Source organism: Bufo gargarizans, unplaced genomic scaffold (assembly GCF_014858855.1).
Source record: "Bufo gargarizans isolate SCDJY-AF-19 unplaced genomic scaffold, ASM1485885v1 original_scaffold_1618_pilon, whole genome shotgun sequence".
NCBI lineage: Eukaryota > Metazoa > Chordata > Amphibia > Anura > Bufonidae > Bufo > Bufo gargarizans.
Window position 1 is genome coordinate 92,918 of NW_025334437.1, and position 6,476 is coordinate 99,393.

General features: G+C 48.4%; 1 long non-coding RNA gene across 1 annotated transcript; it reads left to right on the forward strand.

Moving 5' to 3' along the window:
- The first annotated feature begins 432 nt into the window (after positions 1-432).
- On the forward strand, positions 433-4,177 carry LOC122923465. Its single transcript, XR_006387295.1, has 3 exons — positions 433-490; positions 3,437-3,582; positions 4,118-4,177. It is a non-coding gene; the product is annotated as an uncharacterized LOC122923465 (long non-coding RNA).
- Positions 4,178-6,476: the final 2,299 nt, after the last annotated feature.

Genomic DNA, 6,476 nt, shown 5'->3' on the forward strand with positions numbered 1-6,476 from the left:
GGGGGATGTATGTGCAGCATATTTGGGGGGGGGGCAGTGTATTATATTTGTGGCCTGTGTGTTAGATGTGTACAACCCTATTTTAACAAAAATAAAAATAAAAATTCCCTATATCTCCTATGCCATGGCATGTTTTTTGCTACGAAACTGCAGCCATCTCGTCACTTGGAGAAGGATGAGAAGCGGCCCCCATCCAGAAGGACACACCTGCCACCAGATCCGTCTCTCACTGGATTCTGTAATCCCCGTCTGCTGTGTCTGTGCACCGTCCGTCTGCTGCACTGCGTCTGTTCTGCCATTTGCTCTAACCATTTTAATAAAAAAAAATTGTGTCACAACTCTGACCAGCATGTTCTCCTATGGAACACGAAGTACCTGAAGTGGAATGAAGAAGCCCATGTGTGAGGCCCGCGCCCTGGCGGGAGCAGTGAAGGGGCATCTGACAGGTGACGAGCTGCTCCTGTGTACTGTGATCACCGCGAGTTCAGAGGTCGGCACCCATAGGCCGTCCACATGCTGTGAATTACATCTCCCATCATGCTGGTAAAGTATTATGGGAGGTGTAGTCCAAAACATCTGGAATACCAAATGCGTATGAATGAAAAGCATGGTGTGTGACTGGTCAGTAACAAGGGTTGAAGCCTTGACGTGGCGTTACTGCTCACATGTGTAGCCATGTGCCAATTCAACCAATGTGAGTGACTGTAATTAATACTGATTAGGTAACTATAAATACTGTGACAATGGAGAATTAAACGACCGTATCTCGTACACACCGCTTACACCGTGACCGTATCTCCTACACACTGCTTACACCGTGACCTGCTCCTACACACTGCTTACACTGTGACCGGATCTCCTACACACCGCTTACACTGTGACCGTATCTCCTACACACCGCTTACACTGTGACCATATCTCCTACACACCGCTTACACCGTGACCGTATCTCCTACACACCGCTTACACCGTGACCGTATCTCCTACACCTGCTTACAACCGTGACCGTATCTCCTACACACCGCTTACACCGTGACCGTATCTCCTACACACCGCTTACACCGTGACCGTATCTCCTACACACTGCTTACACCGTGACCGTATCTCCTACACACAGCTTACACTGTGACCGTATCTCCTACACACTGCTTACACCGTGACCGTATCTCCTACACACTGCTTACACTGTGACCGTATCTCCTACACACCGCTTACACCGTGACCGTATCACCTACACACCGCTTACACCGTGACCGTATCACCTACACACTGCTTACACCGTGACCGTATCTCCTACACACCGCTTACACCGTGACCGTATCTCCTACACACTGCTTACACCGTGACCGTATCTCCTACATACACGGGACGTAGCTCCTACCACCGCTTACACCGTGACCGTATCTCCTACACACCGCTTACACCGTGACCGTATCTCCTACACACAGCTTACACCGTGACCGTATCTCCTACACACTGCTTACACCTGTGACCGTATCTCCTACACACCGCTTACACCGTGACCGTATCTCCTACACACCGCTTACACTGTGACCGTATCTCCTACACACGCTTACACCGTGACCGTATCTCCTACACACCGCTTACACCGTGACCGTATCTCCTACACACCGCTTACACCTGTGACCGTATCTCCTACACACGCTTACACCTGTGACCGTATCTCCTACACACTGCTTACACTGTGACCGTATCTCCTACACACCGCTTACACCGTGACCGTATCTCCTACACACCGCTTACCCTGACCGATCTCTACACACCGCTTACACCGTGACCGTATCTCCTACACACCGCTTACACCGTGACCGTATCTCCTACACACTGCTTACACCGTGACCGTATCTCCTACACACCGCTTACACCGTGACCGTATCTCCTACACACTGCTTACACCGTGACCGTATCTCCTACACACTGCTTACACCGTGACCGTATCTCCTACACACTGCTTACACCGTGACCGTATCTCCTACACACTGCTTACACCGTGACCGTATCTCCTACACACAGCTTACACCGTGACCGTATCTCCTACACACTGCTTACACCGTGACCGTATCTCCTACACACTGCTTACACCGTGACCGTATCTCCTACACACTGCTTACACCGTGACCGTATCTCCTACACACCGCTTACACCGTGACCGTATCTCCTACACACCGCTTACACCGTGACCGTATCTCCTACACACTGCTTACACCGTGACCGTATCTCCTACACACTGCTTACACCGTGACCGTATCTCCTACACACTGCTTACACCGTGACCGTATCTCCTACACACCGCTTACACCGTGACCGTATCTCCTACACACCGCTTACACCGTGACCGTATCTCCTACACACTGCTTACACCGTGACCGTATCTCCTACACACTGCTTACACGTGACCGTATCTCCTACACACTGCTTACACCGTGACCGTATCCTACACACTGCTTACACCGTGACCGTATCTCCTACACCGTGACCGTATCTCCTACACCGTGACCGTATCTCCTACACACCGCTTACACTGTGACCGTATCTCCTACACACTGCTTACACCGTGACCGTATCTCCTACACACTGCTTACACGTGACCGTATCTCCTACACACTGCTTACCGTGACCGTATCTCCTACACACTGCTTACACGTGACCGTATCTCCTACACACACTTACACCGTGACCGTATCTCCTACACACTGCTTACACTGTGACCGTATCTCCTACACACTGCTTACAGTGACCGTATCTCCTACACACTGCTTACACGTGACCGTATCTCCTACACACTGCTTACACCGTGACCGTATCTCCTACACACTTGACCGTATCTCCTACACACCGCTTACACCTGTGACCGTATCTCCTACACACCGCTTACACCGTGAACCGTATCTCCTACACACCGCTTACACCGTGACCGTATCTCCTACACACCGCTTACACCTGTGACCGTATCTCCTACACACTGCTTACACTGTGACCGTATCACCTACACACCGCTTACACTGTGACCGTATCTCCTACACACCGCTTACACCGGTGACCGTATCTCCTACACACTGCTTACACCGTGACCGTATCTCCTACACACCTGCTTACACTGTGACCGTATCTCCTACACACTGCTTACAACCGTGACCGTATCTCCTACACACCGCTTACACCGTGACCGTATCTCCTACACACCGCTTACACCGTGACCGTATCTCCTACACACCGCTTACACTGTGACCGTATCTCCTACACACCGCTTACACGGCCATAGAGGGACATATGTTCTGACCTTTCTGAGACCTGGGGGGATTTAAATGCGGTGTCTCAGAAGATATGTTGTAAGAACAGCAATTTTTTTTTTAAACATTCATATTGTTCTTAACCTTACATCATGTTATGTTTTTTTTTTCCAACATTTAAACAGGTTACACAACGCGTTGCTGATCTATCCAGGACGGCTTCAGGATGGACTATAAGAAGGAGGTTCAGTCCCGATTGGGTCCGGCGCAACCTCAGGGAGTACATATACAGCGGCCTTGGTTTACGACGACGCACAATGGCACAAAGAAGGTAAATTATATATATTTTTTAAAGAAATGTAAATGAAATGTAAAAAGAAATGTAATTTAAAGGGAACCTGTCACCGGGATTTGGGGTATAGCGCTGAGGACATGGGCTGCTAGATGGCCTCTAGCACATCCGTAATACCCAGTCCCCATAGCTCTGTGTGCTTTTATTGCTTAAAAAAATCAATTTGATACATATGCAAATTAACCTGAGATGAGTCCTGTATGTGAGAGGAGTCGGGGACTGGACTCATCTCAGGTTAATTTGCATATGTATCAAATCTGTTTTCTTACACAATAAGAGCACACAGAGCTATGGGGACTGGGTATTGCGGATGTGCTGGCGGCCATCTAACAGCCCATGCCCTCAGCTCTATACACAAAATCCCGGTGACAGGTTCCCTTTAAGGGACTGTCTGTAACAGCAGAGCGTTTGGCTACCCTGTTTTGGACAGCCAACTTATGGTGTAATGTAGACGTAGCATCGGACATGGATGGTGTTTTTAAAGGTCAATTTTTATTTCATTTTTTTCATACAGAACTAAGAGCAGCGCTCTGGAGACTGAACAACCTCCTGATGCGGAAAATGAATGGATCGCCAACGCCAGACCTCCTGTCCCTCATGCATCTGCTCGGGAGAATCCGGGTCCCCTACCGGATCCCTCTGCTCAACAGAGGCTCTTAGGTTGACATCCAAATTTAAGAGCCCTGCTGAGCATGCAGAGATCCGGTAGGCCAAAGCAAAATGATTATGTGGACCGTGTAGAGGTTGTTTCCAACACTGTAGAAGGTTTGGACGAACATCAGAAGGAGTTTAGTGCTGCCTTGATTCGCCGCTGGGAGGGAGCAGAGTCGGCGATCCAACGCAGCCCTAACTACCATTATGGGGTAAGCATAATCAATTTGGTGGACTCAATGACGCCCGAGCAGTTGCATGAGTTTAATATCATGCTTAGAGAATGGGTCACAGAAATTGGCCACGGCCCCCACAACCCCATCCCACACCAGTGACCATTACCGACAACCTTCCCATTCCCAGCCCCCGGGCATGTGTTCCCTTCTGTCTCTTATTCTACTTCTCCGTCCCACCATTTTCCCCACCACCTCTACACATGCTCGGGTACCCTCCTCCTCAGACCCTTATACAACCCACAATTTCAACCTGCATCCTTTCCTGTGGACTGTATTTTTAGCTCAGAGAATAAAGAGGACAGGGGGGGCTACCATTGCCAACCTCAAACCACCTACCCGACAGTCCTACTCCACTAAAAATTTTTATTTTTTGTATAGTATGTATATATATATATTTTTTTTTATGGATATATTGTAATTTATAAAAAAATAAAAAAATGTATAGTTAACTTCGATGTATTTGTGTTTTCATTGGCCGGTACAGGGTAACAGTACCCTTTGGCACTACCGCTGTGGTGACATTACAACTACCATAGGGTCACTACTGTACGTTTATTGAAAAGCCCTTGGTATTTTTTTTTTCCCTAAACGACATTATTGCCAAAGGTGAACCATGAACAATGCAATCAGTAATGAGCGATCTGTTGGCTCTTTATTGATCGCAGACCCTATGATTGCCACATGAACAGCAAAGGCTTGTTCGTCGTTCAGATCTTGCCCCTTTTCATTTGAGCCCTTGTGGGAGTCACGGTCCATCAGCATCATCAGGAATTCATTAATAAATTGTAATTTAACAGTTTGATTAATGATTTCCCTATGACGCTATGACATAACTAGTGTGATTACCACAAGGGACACACAAGGGACTAACTGCTGTTAAAGGGGTATCCCAATCAATGGTGGCATATTCACTTGAATATGCAACCATTGTCTGATAGGTGTGGGTACCACCGATGGGACACGCACCTATATTGAGAACGGAGCAGGTAGCGCTGTGGCTGGAGGACACCAGTTTAATGGGGTCCGTCGACCACTGTTTGCTAATCCACAACTCTCACATAGAGAAGAATGGAGGACGGCAGAGCATGCGCATTGCGCCATACTCCAATTTCGGGGACCAGTTCTCAATATAGGTGCGGGGAACAGCAGTTATAAGACAATGGCATATCCAAGCGATACGCCCCTATTGTCTGAGATGAGAAAACTCATTTTAAGGCCTCTTTCACACGACTGTATTCCCTACAAGAGGGCCATATGTCCCGCACTGGCATTGATCATGCCAACAGGAGTACACACAATCCTAGATTACACTGATGCTGCGCAAGTCGAGCTTCAGGTGGGACTATTGTTTAGCACGAATAGAGAATAGATCATATGAATGCGGGACAATAGCCCATTGTGAGGCACAACATGAACAACATCAAGATGCCATGTGCTCCTGTACGCACGATCAATATGGCCTGTTAACTAACACTATACATGTTTTAGTGCATATAGTCGTGTACAAGAGTCCAAAAGGTGAGATACGGTCACGGTGTAAGCGGTGTGTAGGAGATACGGTCACGGTGTAAGCGGTGTGTAGGAGATACGGTCACGGTGTAAGCAGTGTGTAGGAGATACGGTCACGGTTGTAGCAGTGTGTAGGAGATACGGTCACGGTGTAAGCGGTGTGTAGGAGATACGGTCACGGTGTAAGCAGTGTGTAGGAGATACGGTCACGGTGTAAGCAGTGTGTAGGAGATACGGTCCACGGTGTAAGCAGTGTGTAGGAGATACGGTCACGGTGTAAGCAGTGTGTAGGAGATACGGTCACGGTGTAAGCAGGTGTGTAGGAGATACGGTCACGGTGTAAGCGTGTGTAGGAGATACGGTCACGGTGTAAGCAGGTGTAGGAGATGGTAGGAGATACGGTCACGGTGTAAGCGGTGTGTAGGAGATACGGTCACAGTGTAAGCAGTGTGTAGGAGATACGGTCACGGTGTAAGC